This window comes from Mustela erminea, chromosome 1 (assembly GCF_009829155.1).
Source record: "Mustela erminea isolate mMusErm1 chromosome 1, mMusErm1.Pri, whole genome shotgun sequence".
Taxonomy (NCBI): Eukaryota; Metazoa; Chordata; class Mammalia; order Carnivora; family Mustelidae; genus Mustela; species Mustela erminea.
This window is the reverse complement of record NC_045614.1, coordinates 59210254-59226494: the sequence shown is the minus strand read 5'-3', so window position 1 is coordinate 59226494 and position 16241 is coordinate 59210254. Positions and strand designations below refer to the sequence as shown.

General features: G+C 46.7%; 1 long non-coding RNA gene across 3 annotated transcripts in view; it reads left to right on the top strand.

Moving 5' to 3' along the window:
* LOC116588149 overlaps nt 1-16241 on the top strand; it is a 57501-nt gene that overhangs the window by 15930 nt on the left and 25330 nt on the right. For 2 of the 3 annotated variants that reach the window (XR_004284831.1, XR_004284824.1), the window contains 2 exons: nt 10449-10656; nt 11657-11751. This is a non-coding gene — a long non-coding RNA (uncharacterized LOC116588149). Of the gene's footprint in view, nt 1-10448; nt 10657-11656; nt 11752-12431; nt 12839-16241 lie in introns of those variants that run through there. The other variant, XR_004284839.1, reaches the window with a different exon arrangement.

The window sequence follows — 16241 nt, the reverse complement described above, 5'->3', positions numbered from 1 at the left end:
TAGCCTTCTCTTCCTGCTTGTGCAGATTCTCAAACTTAGCCAGAAGTAAGAGTTTAAAGGCTCCTTAAGGGTCTTTTCTGAACAAGTTTTTAGCACTGAATATCCACACGGTCCTGCACACCTTCATGGCCTCCTAGAATCCTAGTGCCCTGTAGGTTCAGTGTCATTATGGACATTTCATTCCTCAGATTTTATTTCTTTGAAAGATTTATATATTTATTTTAGAAAAAGAGTGTCAGTCAGGAGGGGCAGAAGGAGAGGGAGAGAGAGAGATTCTCCAGCAGACTACCCTCTGAGTGTGGAGCCCAACTTGGAGCTTGATCTCATGACCCTGAGCCCTGACCTAAGCTGAAATCAAGAGTCTGACAATCAAATGAGCCACCCAGGCACCCCTCAGCTTTTCCTTTTAAGTTCTTTGGTTAACATATAATTTTCCGCAACTGTTATCCAGGTATCCACAATGCATGACAATTGCCATTGATGGTTTTTGACAAATAACTCCAGGAGACAGTCTATTCACACTGGGTGAGTTCCAAGTCAGTTCAAATAAAGACTGTTTTGCAAGTGGGGTCTTCCAGGGAATAGCCAGATAGACCAAACAATGACAGTTCTCTGGGACTGGAGCTTTTTTTTTTTTCCCCCCAGAGAATTTATTTATTTATTTGACAGACAGAGATCACAAGTAGGCAGAGAGGCAGGCAGAGAGAGGGAGGGGGAAGCAGGCTCACTGCCAAGCAGAGAGCCTGATGCGGGGCTCGATCCCAGGACTTTGGGATCATGACCTGATCCGAAGGCAAAGGCTTTAACCCACTGAGCCACCCAGGTGCCCCTGGGACTAGGGCTTTAAAGGAACCCCCATCTTACCGTGCTGCCTCATTGGGCTGCCAGGCTGCTGGTTTTGACCAGGATTGTGGGTTCTTGGCTTTTAAGGTATCTTAGAACTATGGGGAGGGAAAAATGGGCTAGGATAAGCTAAAATAGCACAAAGCTCATCGTTTTTACTGAGAGTCAGCCTTTTTTTCTTGATTAAACCTCTTCAGATTGCTGCATGTCTTTGGTTAATTTCGAGTTCCAAAGTGTTGATTCTCACCATTTTTGCCAGATTTCTCATTGTTTTTATGCAGGAGGGAAACGTTGGATGTCCTTACTTAGCCATTTTTCACTGCTGTCACCTCTCTGAGTGATTTTTGACTCTTACTTTACATACAATTGTAATCAGATTGGTTCCCCACTAACAGTGTTTAGACAGCAGCAATTAGAAGGACAGAAAGTGGGTGCTATAGTTACGCTTTCTTTACCATAGTGAGTATTCCTTCTCCCCATTTCTTTTCAAGCCACAAAAACCTGCTTGGATATCAGAACGGAATCTAGATGTATTGAGCAGGTGAAGTTGGGAAAGACCTGCTTTTCAGCTCCTCGTTGTCGGTCCCTGCTCCATTTAATGAGTCCTGTGCTCTGCAGGCCCCCTTCTATAGGCCTGGACCCCTTCCCATTTGGAGGTTTGAAGAGTCTGTGGCTCTGGCAATTAGCCAACTCAGTTTTCTGTCCCCGCTCTGGAGACCTCTCAGTGTAAGCCCCTGCTTCTCCCTGTCATCTTCCTATCCTGCACAGCTGGATGGCAGAATAATGACTTTATTAAGCGCATCCTGCACTTAATTCCCCAAGGATGTCAGTCCATTAAGAAAGACTAAATCTGCCACCAGCAGCCACACAGCTGGTTTAGTCTCATCTGTCCAAACCTGGTTGGGGGTCCAGGAAGATGCCCATGAGTTGCTCTTCAGGACCGCCTGATTCTGTGGGCTTGGGGCTGACCCTGGAGCGAGGCCACCATCTTCCCATCACCCGAGTGAGCTATGTATGTTCTGCCTTCCTGTGTGGGGTAGGCCCCACCGCTGAGACTGGTGGGGTCTGGGATCTGGGCATCAGTCAGCATTCAGAAGTCTGGGAGGGGTCTAGGATAGGAACTTAGGTAGGTCACACATGCCTGAGTGTTGTCAGGAAGGGCAAAGGCAAATTTACAGAGTCAAGGAGAAAGGAGGTTCTTAGAGGAGTGCAGGAGGCCTAGCCCTTAGGAAATGAATCAGCAGATCAGGTCATGGAAGACACTTCCTGGAGGGTACCTGCTGCCTTGAATGGGAGCAAGGTTATAGAAGTCTGAACACCTGTTGTTTCTCTGTTTTTACTTAACCTTTTCAAATTTGAAATGGAAATAGTGATTCTTCACCTTGATGAAGTCCAAAGTCAGAGAGGGGTTGTACCCTGCACATAGGAAGCAAGTACAGGTGAGATGCTGGAGTGAATGGCCTTGTTTTCCAAGGTGACTTGACTATCCACACTGACTGTTCTGGCTAGGGGTCCTGTGTCAGACAGGACTCCTCTGGCTACAAGGAAAGAAATCTGACTTGGCTTAAGCAAAGGGCAGATGTGATTGGCACATATAGCTGGAAAATATTGAGAAATCTGGTCAGGTGTGTTTGGTCCAGGCTGGCCCCTGTAGAAATGAGTCTCTCCATATTCTTCCTTTGTCCTTCCCTCTGTGTAGCTTTGTTCTCAAATAGGCTCACATCACTTTGAGTCCTGATGGCCACGGCTTCCATTCTACTGACTTACCAAACCCAGAGAAAAGCGTTGCCACCCACCGCCCCACCACCTAGTCCCAGCCTCTCATTGGTCTACACTGGGTTCTGTGTTCATCACTGAACCAGGTGCGTGAGTCTGAAAGTTCAGCCCTAGACCACGTACCTGTCCTCGGAGACAGAGTGGGACGGGGCTGGGGAAGGCTCTCCCCTTCCTTCATACTACATGAAATGAAACCAGGGGGATGATTTCCCCAAAGAGCTCAGGGCGCTGTTACCAGCCGGATGCTGGGGAGGCAAAACCATCAGGTGCTGTATCTGTCTGCTTGTGCTGTCCTAACAAATTCCTCAGCGTGCGGGCTTCGACTACAGACATGGATTTCCTCGACATTCTGGAGGCTGGGAGTCCGAGATCACGGTGCTGGCAAATTTGATTTCTGGTGAGGACTCTCTTCCTGGCTTACAGAAGTCCACCTTCGAATTCTGTCCTCACGTGGAGGAGAGAATGAGCAAACTCTGTGGTGTCACTTCTTATGAGGACACTAACCCCTGCATGGGGTCCCGACTCTCATGCCTCATCAATCCTAATTACCTCCAAAAGACCCCATCTCCAAATACCATCAAATTGGAGGCTGGGGCTTCACATATAAATTTAGGGGGCACCAATCAGTCTCTAAGAGGGACCCACAGAATGGCATTACCGTGTCCCACCGTTTGGGCCACACCCAGTGACAGCTTTGCATCCTTCTTGTTGGTAGCCTGACTCTTGGCTTTGCTTGGGGGTCCCTGCCGGCCAGACCTCACTCCACCCTGAGCCGCTGTTCTCAAGGGCAGCTCCCAGCCTCAGAATTCTCGCATCACACCCTCACCCCTGTCCCATCTAGACCCCAAAGCAGGCCCTCAGCTGAGTCAGTCTGCTGTTTCGTGTTCAGATCTTGGCTAATCCATTAGTTTATACATTCCTTTATTCCCCTGCTTATCCATCCATTCATCCAACACCTATTCACTGAGTAACTAAGATGAGTAAGACCCCGTCCTAGGAAACGCAGAAGTTTAGACAAATTGGTCTCCCATGGCCCCAAATCAAAGGGACCCCCTTCTCCTTGCCAGGCCCTAAATTAATCCATTTAAAAATAGCTTTATTGAAGTATAATTGCCATACAAGAACTGTGCATAATTAAAGTGTACAATTTGATTAGTTTTGACATAATATGTATCTGTGAAACTATCACCCCTATCAGGATAATAAGCATATCCGTCACCCTCAAAGTTTCCATGTGCCCCTTTATTATTTCGTCATCCTTCCCTTTGACCCTGCCCCCACGCACAGGCAACCACTGATCGGCTTTGGGCCACTATAGATTTGCTTGAATTGCCTAACGTTTTATAGAACTCTAACAAGACAGCACGAGCTCTGTTTTGTCTGGTGCTTCCCCTTAGCATGGCTGTTTTGACATTGACCCATGTTGCCCCTTACACTGACAGCTCACGCCTCTGCTTGCTGAGTGGTGTTCCATTGTACCACAGTTTGCTTACCCATTCACCTCTGGAGGGATTCTGGATTTGCTGGGAATACTCATATGCTGATCAGGATGGTGAAGGGATAGGATGGAAACCTGACAGCTTTATGACTGGTGGCTGCAGAGCTGTGGATCCCGACACACAGAAGCCCCTAGGGTTGGGTGTTTGGAAAACGTGAGAATGTGCTCATCCTTGACCAGTGTTTTCTACACGGTGTTCTGTAAGAAACGGGTTTGATGTTAAAAGGCTTGGAAAATCCTCCCCATTCTTGGAGATTCATCATCTTAATTAGCTTGTTAAAGGCTCTGAGAAGTCCTGCAGTAAGGAAAATCTGGTGTCTGATGAGCTAATTTGGCCATACAACCTCTTGCCCTCTTTTGTCCTAGGGATGACTACAGATCACTTGTGGAGGCAGTAGGATGAGCATGGCTCCGGGCCAAGGGACATGCCCACTCTCAGATATGTCACCCCAGTGTGTGAATGCTTCACCTATCTGGTCTCATATGCATTCACAATTGACTTAAAATGTTTTAAATTATAGGTATTGCTTGCACATAGAAAATCATCGAGAATAAAACAACAAACACTGGTAAACAATATGATTTATCAGCATTCTGCTTCAGTTTGTGAGTCTGTGTCCATGTGTGTGTGAATTCAAGGAGTAAAAACCTCACCAATATAGATAAATTTTCCAGAGTGTCTCTTCCACATCCTAGTACCTCATTCTCCTTCTTAGCAGAAACTACTATTCTGAATTTGGTGTTTCTCCTTTTCTTTTACTGCATATGTTCTTATACCTTTAAATAATCTATAGGATTGTCTTACACGTTTTAAAATTTCATAAATGATAATAGACTATACGTACAATTCTGCATCTCTTTTTCTTTTGCTAAACATGTGTTTTAGATTTAACTGTGTTCCCTTAATTTTAAGTGTTGTGTGGTGTCCCAATGGATGAATAGACCACAGTCCCTGCTCATTATCTGGTTGGCAGATAAACATTGCCAGGATGCTCCTCATTTTTCTCATACTAAACAAAGCTGCAGTGAAAATTTTTGTCCTTGTCTTCTTGTTCCGTTTTGAGAATTAGGGATGAATTGCTGGATCATGCGGTTGGGTCAACAGCAGCTCTACCTAGATATTGTCAAAAAGTAGGCACCAGGGGCGCCTGGGTGGCTCAGTGGGTTGATCCTCTGCCTTCGGCTCGGGTCATGATCTCAGGGTCCTGGGGTCGAGCCCCACATCGGGCTCTCTGCTCGGCGGGGGGCCTGCTTCCTCCTCTCTGCCTGTGTCTCTGCCTACTTGTGATCTCTATCTGTCGAATGAATAAATAAAATCTTAAAAAAAAATAGGCACCGTAAGAGAGTTCCATTTTCTCTCTATTATCACCAAAAACGGATGTTTCTATTCATTCATTTTAATGGGGGGGGGGTAATGACCCTCAGGCCTAGACCCACAGGGGCCTTTATCCCAACTCTACTCCCACTTAGTGAATGATTTGGAAGAGAGTCTGCAGCACTGCCCAGAGAAGTACAGGGACAGGCCTCTCACTCCCACAGAGGGAGGTTCTGGAACATTAAGGAGGTGACTCTCCATGTTATTCTAGGAGAGCATCAGACTCAGGCAGGGTCACCTAGTAAACCCCTGCAGGACTTGTGAGGCCCCAAGTCTGGAAGTCTAAGTTCCGACCTGACCTCAACAGTCCCGTTACTGGAGTCTGGGTGCTGGATTCATGATGCAAAGATTTGTTAAGATCCTAGCACCATCACCTGTCTTATCCCTTCACTCAAAGAAGCCCCAGTTGCACACTCAAAGATCTGAATGTGGGATCAATCAGTTGATCTTACTTATATGCCACAGATCTTTGACTTTGAAGCTTACGCATCCCGCAGATCTATTCTAACATCTGGTCTAGGTTTACATAGAAGACAGTCCTGTCTGGGAATTCCAGACTTTTAAATGGCAGAATAATGTCTGGTCTGTAATAGGTGCTCAGTAAGTATGAGCGGAATGAAATGAAATTCTATTTACTTTACAACTCCTTGGTTGCTGCTGACGCGGAGCATCTTTCCATATGTTAACAGTCCACCCCACTTCCCTTGCCTGTGAAATACTCCATTCTATCTTTTGCCCATTCTTTTTTCTTCCTCTAGGTTGTTTGGCATTTTTTTTCTGATTTGTAGCAATTCTTTACATATTCTGAATAATAATCTTTTGTCAGTTCTGTGCATAGCCAATATCTTTCCCAGTTTGCAGCTTGTTTTTTATTTTGTTTATTGTGTCTTTTGTCTTACAGCAGGCTTTAAATTTTAATGTATGCAAAGTTCTCAATCTTTCCCTTTGTAGTTTGTGATTTTGTGTCTTATTCAATAAATCTTTCCCCACCAGAAGTTGTATTTTTTCTATTTTTAATAAGTCTTATAGTTTTAGTCACCATTTAATTCTGTAATGTAGCTGTCTTTTTTTTTTTTATATTGTATGATTTGAATTAAGGATTAACTTTTTTTTTTTTTTGTAGGGACAACTCTTTCTGTTTTTTGTCACCTTCCTCACTGTCCCGCAGTGCTGGTTCTTTCCTTCTGTGTCTGAGTCTGTGTCTTGGGGGGGGGGGGCCCTTCCCTGTCCCTTTGCTGTATTTCTCTCTTACTGTGTCAACATCACAGTTTTAGTTACTAAAGCCTCGTGGTTGATCTTAATAACTATCTTGATGGGTTCTCCCACCTTCTTGCTCAGGAGTGTCTTAGCTACTCTCAGTCCTTTCCTCATCCACATAAATTTTCGGATTACTTTGTCATGTTCTATAAAATTTTCTATTGGGATTTGAGATGAAATTTATAGATCAATTTGGGAGAGTTGTCATTTTTATGATACTGAGTCTTCTCACCCACGTACATGGCATATCTATCTCATTTACTTTGGCCTTTTTTTATGTTTTTCAATAAAGTTTTATAATTTTCTCCACAAAGATTCTGCACATCTCTTTTTTAGGTTTCTTTTGAATCCTATAAATGTATTGTTATAGTTATTTATGTCTTTTTAAAATTAAAATTTCTGATTGCTAGTTGCTGTGGTCTAGAGATGCATTTTGTCTTTGTATTTTGACCTTGTATCCAGCAATTTTGCTCAAATCTTTGTTAGTAGCAGTAGGCTGTTTGTAGGTTCTATAGGACTTTCAGTGTAGATGATCTTATAATTTGTGCATGGTAAAATTTTTGCTTTTTCCTTTTCAATCCTTATACACTGCATTTCTTTTTCTTGTCTTACTGCACAAGCAAGGACTTTTAGTAAAATGTTGAAGAGATGTGATGGTAGGTGTCCTTGTCACATTCCTGACTTTTATTGGATGCTTTTAATATTTTATCATTAATCATAAATGTATGGTGGGTTTACTTTGTATCATACTTAGGACTTCCATTTTTTTCTTGTTTTGTTAAGCATCTTTGTTGTGAATGGACATTAATTCCACATATATTCAGATAATCTTATGGTTTTTCCTTTAGTCAATTGAGAATAAATATGTTCATAGTTTTTTCTAATGCAAACATTCTTACATTGCTGGAAGAGAGTTACTTGGGTTACATACTTGGAAAAAATATCTGAAAGTGACTCAGCCTTTATGAAGGTTTTTCATTTTTTATTTTTGCTTGTTTTTGTTTTTCCCTCTGTGGAAATAAAAGAAGACCAAGCAAAACGAGAAAAAGCAAAAGTTACTTATTCAGAGCTTCCTATATTAGAGGAGTCAGCCACCACCACTTGCGTTTTGGAAGAGACTCAAAGGCAGGTAGAGGAGCAAGCAAGCTTTCTAGTGGAAAAAGGGAGGCCTTCAGGCGTGCCCTGATGGAGGTTGCTGGCCTGAGGGAGCTGGAGGGGAGCTAAATGGAGGGAGGCATCCTTGTGATTGGTTAGGGGAGCTTTTTGACTTTCTTTGGTTGGTCCTAAGTTGGAAGTGGGGACAAAATTAGAGAAATTGTCTGTTATTCGTCAAGTCCTGCCCATTTGGGGTTGATTGTTACAAGAGTTACTGTTACTGTTTAGCTTCCTGGACTGTTTGCTAGAGATTTTGGTCTGACTTCCACAAATCCAACTTGTTGAGATTTTTAGAGAGGAGTCTGTCCCCCTGGGCTGGTGTCTAGATAATGGGTCAGCTTTCTGGGCTGGGTGATACAGGTTGGGGGGCTGACTTCCATATATACAGCTGGCCACTGTCTGCTTTTATCTTCAGTGTCCTACTTTGAAGGGTCTCGGTGTCAACCCCACAGTCCCACTCCTATTCTTGCTGAACAAGAATCAGAATTTGGGTCTCTGCTCCCCTGATGCCAGATCGCCCCTCACGCCCCCGAGCCTCCCCACTGACATAGTTTCTGTGTCGGCTCCTTCTCCTCCTTTGCTTGGTGTGCCGGCTTTCAGTTACCTAGCTCTTGTCCCCTTTTCTTTCTCTTCCTTTTGGCTTTAAAGGAATATTTGTTATATTTTATCTACTGCTTCTGTGTGTTTGCAGCAGGGGGATTTTTAGGTTTTACTGTCTGCCAAGTGGCTGGTACCAGAAGTCTCCAAGCCACTTTTAAAGTGGGAAGTGCTTTCATTCATTTTTTCACTCAAAAACATTCATTAGCTGTGTCTTGCCGAGGGCTCAAGCTGGCAGCCCCAAGCAGGATCTGGCCCTCAGTCATGTTTTTGTTCAAAATGAAACTGCAAATGGTTTGTTAAAGCCCTGATGTAAATGCTTTATAGAGAGCGTATCCTTGATGTTCACCAAATATTTAGAATCTGTGGTAGATTGCTTACAAAAATATCCAGAATTATTCCCTTCTCTAGACCCTTGCATCTTTGGGGTGTGATGCAAGGTGGAATGAGTCCCTTTCTCCACTCTGGACTCTGGGTTGGCCTGGAACCTGCCGGTAGGATGTGGCAGAAGTAACAGTGTTCTCGTTACTTCCCATCCTGGGTCTCCGGAGGCCCTGTATGTTTGCACTGTGGCTCTTGGAGCTGCCCAGCTGCCATGTGACCAAACCCAGGATCCCCAGCTGGAGGACGAGACACAGGTGGAGCTGAAGCTATCCTCAGTCCAGTTGCTTGGGCCAGTGTCCTGGTTACTGCAGGTGAATGAGCAAGCCCAGCTTTGGCCAGCCGAGCCCAGACTAGGCCAAAGAACCATAGGCCAAGCCCGGCCCAAATTGCTGACCCACAAAATCACGAGCTAAATAAATGGCGGGTGCTTTAAGCCACTCATCTTTGGGTGGCTTATTGTGTGGCAAAACCTCGCTGACCCAGGACACTTGCCTACCTACTGTGTCTGTGTTTACCGTCTGTGGCCTCTTGTGTCCCACCCAGTTCTTGTGCTGGGTCCTGAGTGCCCAGGTTGAGGCGAGGGAAAGGAAGCACCTGGATCAAGTGAGACACTGGCCACCTGTATGCCAGGTCGGTTCTGAATGGCACGGCGGCATTGCTGTGGGTGTTTGGACCTGCAATGCAAAAAGTGAAAAAGTCTCCTTTAAGTCCTGGGATTGGATGGAGAATGGGAGAGGGAGTGTTTGAAAAGAAGAGAAAAGAAGGAGGACCCTTAGTTCAAGTAGGAGGAATAGGGGGTGGGGAATTGGCCAAGAGAGTGGGGGTAGGGGACAGGTGTGGGATTAGGACCAGGTTCTGGCCATAGGTCTGAGCCAGCATGCTGTGTGATTTAAGAAGTCCTATCTGCTCTCTGAGCCTAACTTTTCTCACCTAACAACAAAGGGAGGTGGGATGAGATGCTGGTCTCCATGCCCCCACAAAGCCCAGGAAGTGCAATGGCTAGCGGGGCACCTGCTGGCCTGGGGGTTCTGTGTTCTAAGGCTGCCCAGCTCAGGTCTGATGTGACCTTTATTGGTTGAGAACCCAGGAACACTTTCCTCCTTCTTCCCTTCTTCTCTGATGGCCTTTTTCCTTCTCCACTGTGACCTGGTTCTGAGAAACTTGTTCCCCAGTGGCTGAGAGCCAATCCCTGTGTGGACCCCCTGCATAGAGATCCCCAACCAAAGCTTTGGCTGGTGGGGACCTAAGCATCTCTACTTTCTTATAAATGATCTGGGGAGACTGAAGCACCAGCAGGGCCCCATGGACACGTTTGGATAGTCTGGAGTTTCAAGCTTCAGGATCCTGGTCCGTTCCATGGTGTTGCACTATGGAACATTATTAATCAGATGTATTTGGTGAAAAGCAACAGATATCCAACTTGAAACTTCTTAAGAAGAAAGAATTATTTTATATCGGTCTGGGTTACTTAAAGTCCAAGGGTAGATCTTGTCAGGCTTCAAAGATGTTCCGCAAAGATGTTCTGATGTATAAAAGATGTTGGTCATCTGTCTCCTTCCACAGCTCAGCCCTGCTCATCCTCTCCTGGTTCATGGCCAAGTTGACTGTTGGCCATTCTAGACTCACAACAGAGCAGGAAGAGAACTTCTCCTACCCAACTGATTGGGAGACATTCCTAGAAATGAGTCTGGGTCTTGTACCGATCCTTGAACCAGCTACTGACCAGGAGAGCAGAAGGAGCTGAGGTTTAGCTGCACCTGGACCACTGGCTGTGAGTGGGAAAGGGGGTACTCCAAGGGGAATGGAAGTTGCTGCTGGGGAAGGAGGAAGGATGCTGGGCAGATAGAAATGACAGGTGTTCTCTCCTGGGAGGGGGCGCTCCTGGATGTCCTGGTTTGGCCCCGTGTTATGTCCATCCTGGTTGAGTAGGAAGGGAGGAAGGATAGGGTGCTGTATGTAGTTAAGCAGATACATCAAGAGAAGAAGAACACTCTGTTGAATGTTGAAGAGGGTTTCCTGAATGGGGAAAAGGGCTATCCAGAAAGTGGGGAACCAGGCTGTTTGTTTGACTGTACCGCTTGCTTCCAATGTGTCTCAACAAACTTGCCCCCTTGAGGAATCTCTGAAAAGCATACAGCTGATCTCCTGTTTAACTTCGCTAGTGGCCACCCATCACCGCCTGCCTCAGGGTCAAAGTCAAGCTCTAGGTGATCTGGTCCGGCCCCACCTTTGGCTGCATTGCTTATTAACCCCTTCCACGAGTGTTTTCACTCTGCCATCCATGACTCCATACCAAGTCCTTATTCCCCTGCCTGGAGAAGAGCAAGGACCTTACAGTCAAACCCAGCCAGTTCCCACTGTTGCCTAACCACCATGCTACGCCTGCACAGAGCAAGTTGTAAGCATGGCGCGTCCTACGTACCACTGACTTAATGTGCATCAACCTTTGACTGTTGCATCAACCCTTTGAGGTTTGCTTTCTACAGCCCCATTTCACAGATGAGAAGCTGAGTGAAATGCCAGGGGTCACATGACTAGCCAGAAGCAGAGCTGAGAAGCAGACCCAGGCAGCCTGGGCCCAGGGTCCCTGCCCAGAGGGCGTTACTGTAACCAGTCCATGTGTTCATGACAGCCCAGGACTCGGTACCTTGGGCAATCAAGGAGGTTGTCCACCTCCCTGAGCCTCGGTGATGAGCTATAGTGGACCGAGGTCACCCCTTAGCCCCACCCACAGTGATGTGGCGCCTACTGTGTGCTGGCTTCTGTTCCAGGTGCAGGAGTGAGCAGTGAGCAAGATAAGATGGCCCTGCCCATAGGGAGCCAACAGCGTGGACCGGCAACCAAGTGAACAAGAAGACTTCTGGAAGTGAGTGCTGGGAAGCAAATTAGTGGAGGCACCAGGGAGCAGGAAGGAGGAGCACCAGGTGGGCTGGACTGGGAAGCCCTTGGGGGCTGCCAACTGGGAAGCAGAGGAGCATCCAGGAGGGCATGGGGAGGGGGTTCCTGGCAGTACTGTGTGCGAGGCCGCTGCAGCTGGAGTGTGGGGGCATGGGGCAGGTCAGATGGAAGCCAGACCACCTGGGAAGGGTAGAGAGCGTGCAGGGTCCTTAGAAAGATCACTCATGGGCTTTGTTTGCACAGGCGCTGTGACTGGGGCACTTCTTTTCCCTTCTTGGTTCTTGGTTTCTGTGCATATTCAGCAGGGCCTGGCCCTCATCCTGTGAGGCTCTGACCTGCAGTGGAGATGGGGGTCAGGGCTGAGCCTCTAGTCTCCACTTAGTCCCCCTGCTACCAGGGCTTCTGCCTGGCCTCCTTCCTTGTCCCCTCCCCCAAGAGGTGGAGCCCCACAGACGCCCCTCCCATTGCACACGGTGGGCGCAGGGTGCTGGGGCTGCACAAGCTGCCAGGCGCTGGAGGATCTTTCCTCCCCTTGACCCAGGAAACCGGCGGTGGGGACATACACCCCTGGGGCCACACTAGCCAAAGCTGCAGCCCTGTCTGGTTGTTGTTGAGGAGCCCAGAAAAGGCCCAATTGTTTGCTTTCAGCAGGAAGAACAGCAAACCCAGAGCTCTCTGCAGATCGTTCAGTGACAGAAGAAATATGCTCTGTTCCCTTGATATGGCCAATCTCGACTGAAAGATATGGGTTATGGGGAAGATAAGCAAGGAGAGGGGGAGGACAGAGGGAAGCTGGAGACAGGAGATGCTCAGACGCACCAAACGTGCCTGGAAAATTCTTCTGTGTTTAAAAACAATACCTGAATCCCACTCACAGTGCCAAATCAAGCAGCAGAGAAGTTTTAGAATAAAAGATGAAAGTCCTCTTATCCCTCCCTCTGCTGGTTTGTATTCCTCTCCCTGGCTTGATCGTTTTTTTAAATATCTGTTTTTGTCCTGACCTTTTTTTAAATGCACATATATATACATATATAATTGTAGTTCGAAAAATAAATGGGATCGCATTATTATTCTCTAATTTGATATTTTTTCAATTGACAATATGCTTCTGAGATCTTTCTAAATCTCAATGTATCTTTCTCACATTCTTTTTAAGAATATGTTATAATTTTCTAACAATCCCCTAACCAATTCTTTCTTTGGAATAAAAGACTGTGTGTGTGCGTCTGCACGTTGTGTGCAAGTGAGTGCATGTGTGTGTGTGTGTGTGTGTGTGTTTGTATGTACATGCTCAGTATCCCCTCTTCTCTTCTGCTCAAACAGGAACCCTTCCTTGGGAGCCACCCCCACTCCTTCCCATGAGGTTCTGTGGGACCATGGCCCTGGCCTCAGAGGTGGGGGCCTGGCTCGGACATGATCCCACTTCCCTGTGGGGTCCAGGAGTGTCTCGGGCTCAAGCTGGGCCAATCTGAGTCCCTCTGAATGCAGAAGCAGCTCCACTTAGGGGAGCTAAGTGGGCAAAGAGCATGCGCTGTGCTTCTTGGGGTCGGGATCTGGTTGTGCTCCAGGCCAGCTCCTCTGTGCTCTTGCAGATATGCACTCCCCTTCCTCCGTCAGCTGGCTAGGAATGGCTTTCTGCATTGATTAAGTGCCTACTCTGTAGGTGGTACTATTTTAGGGTAGACGTGACTACCCTAAAGTTTCATGGAACTTACCTTCTGTCAGAGGTAGAGAAAGCAGTCTTAAAGTCAACAAATGGGCCATCAAGTCACCTCCAGGTAACGGATGTGGCTTCCTGGGATGAGGTCCCCAGTGAGGGCCCTGCTGTGGGGACCAAAGAGCTGTTGGGCCTGGAGAATGGGAGCGACGGCCACAAGAATTCTGCAACTGGCTGGCTGCCCCTGGCTGCTCTGGGAGGCTTATGGAAGGAAAGCGACGAGATCAGGGCTTTAACATCTCAGCTCAAGACACAGTCAAAGAATTAGAGAGCTTCAACAACGTCCCTAGAACAATCTCTTTTCCTTTGTAGCCGAAGGGCTGAGATAGCTGAACATCAGACTCCAAATTTGATCACGGGGTTGCAGAGTCACAGCGTAAACTGAATTAACAGGTGTGACAGATCTGTTACATAAATGTTGAAGCACTGGTTGGGAAGGAGAGAAACACTGAGAATTGGAATGGGGGGATCTTAACGAACTCAGAAGAGCCCGAAAATAGCCACTTCTCCTTGTCTAAACAGACGCATCCTTCCCTTCTTGGAAAACCTACAACAACCTCCCATGAACCAATCTCCTTGCAAGAGGGTGCTTGTTCTCCCCAAGTATTATCCTGTGCTGCTTGCTATCCTCAGAACCCAGTAGGCTCCAGGAAACAAGTCCAGAATTTGACCCGGGAGAAGATAAATTATGACTTCATGGAAATTTTCAAATGACCACATAATAGACAAAGAAGAAACTTGGCCACAGGTTACAGATACTTCTGCATGCTAGTTGGTAGGCTTCAGCTCTGCACAGAACCCGTGTGTCCATTCAAACTGGCTGGAGGGAAGGCCAGAGGTATGACTGTATATTTATTCATGAGCCGCAGCTAATGCTTTAGGGAGAACAAGACCTCCGAGGAGATTGCAGGAAGACATACGTGGGTTCAAGTCCTGACTCCTGAGTCTGGTGTAGCAGATCGTATGTCTTAGGCTCCAAGCTCCCGGTAGCTGAAACAATGTTGGAATTTATTGTAGGTGGAAAGAAATCTAGGGGTCAAGTTAGCTTCAGGCTGGTTAATTCAGCAGTCCAGGGAAGCCACTGAGGATTCAGGTCTTCCTTTTCTCTGCTGTGCCCTCCCCCTGGGTGGATCTTCATGGTCCCAGGTTGATGGCCAGACCCAAGAATGACTCAAGGGGGAAGATACCATTTCACATGTATGTACCCGTTAGGAGTGGGAAAGCATTTTCCAGCAGTACCTCTCCTCCCACAGATTTTTCAAGTCTCACTGGTCAGATTAGAGTTGCCAATCCCATCCTAAACCAGTCACTGGCAAGGGAATGGGACTCTGCGATTGGGCTAGATTATTCATGGGGTGGAATAGATGGGGGAATCAACCACCTAAACTTGGTGCCTTGCAAGGACCCCCGCAGGTCTCTCTGACAGCAACCTCTACTGTGCTCCCTCCCCCTCTCGCAAAGGGTTTTCTTCTACCTGGGGCAGCCTCCCCCAAATACCCCACATGCCTGGAAAATTCTACTTAATCCTTCAAGCATCACTTCCTTCAGGAGTCCTCTACCCACCTTTGCAACTAGAGGCTTCCTTTATTTTCTCACAGCTTGTCCTTATAGGGATCATTTACTGTGGGCCTACTGTGTGTCTGGGTCTGTGTTCAGGGCTGTATTTATATCACTGAATGCTCAGGACAATCCATTAGCCCATCTGCTTGTGTGTGTCTATCCATCCATCCATCAACTGTCTGTCTGTTTCTCTGTCTGCCCATCCATCTGCCTATCCATTTAGCCCCTCACTCATTCACTTATCTGTTCATCCACCCACCTATCCATCTGTCCATCCATCCACTCATTTGCCTGTCCACTCACCATCCACCCATTCTTCCCTTTGTGTATCTATCCATTGTTCCATCTATCCAACCACCTGTATGTCCATTCATCTAGCCACCCAATCAACAAATATGTATGGAATGCCTAAGTGGCTGTTGCGGTGCTAGGCACTAGGGATAAAATGATGAGCGAAAACTAGGTTTGGCCACAGCTACATTCAGAAGTCACTTTCTCTCATCCCATACACAGCCTGGAGGAAGGGACAAGCCATGGCTCAGAACCAAAGATGAACAACCCAGTGCTATGGTCTCAGTTCCAGGATGGCTTTGGGGTTAGAGGAAATAATTTCTGAATGGCAAAGCAGGTAGAATTAATGCGTACTAGCTATGGTTAAGTTGTAGACATTTCAGAATTACTCTGAGAATCACGCTGTGTTGGGACAAGAGTTACATTATTTTTTATTCTTGCCTTCTATCCCAGTCTACCCCCCAAAGAGCAGAGGTCTTCCTTGCCCTGTTCCTCCGTCCCTGTCACCCTTAAATGATTAGAGATGCACAACTCACCAGAAATGATTTTTTGAGTGCAACACCCCAACGTATATACATTTATGCACAAATTATAAACATATCCTAAAGTCAATCCATATTATAAATATTAGCAAAGCTTCATTTCTTGCCTGCTCATTGGGTCATATATCTCCAGATATTTTATTGTCACACACAGCTGGTGCCTCCTGCCCTCCAGTAAAAAGAAAAGAAAAGAAGAAAGTATTGTCTTTCCTTCCCTGCTCTGTCTGTGTGGTGAAGGATCTAGAGCATGAACAGAAGCGAGTAGAGCCAGAGATACTGGGGAAAGTGGGCCACTTTGGCAGAGAGCTGGGGAGGGATGGGATGAGACCTAGGGTGCCCCTGGGAGGG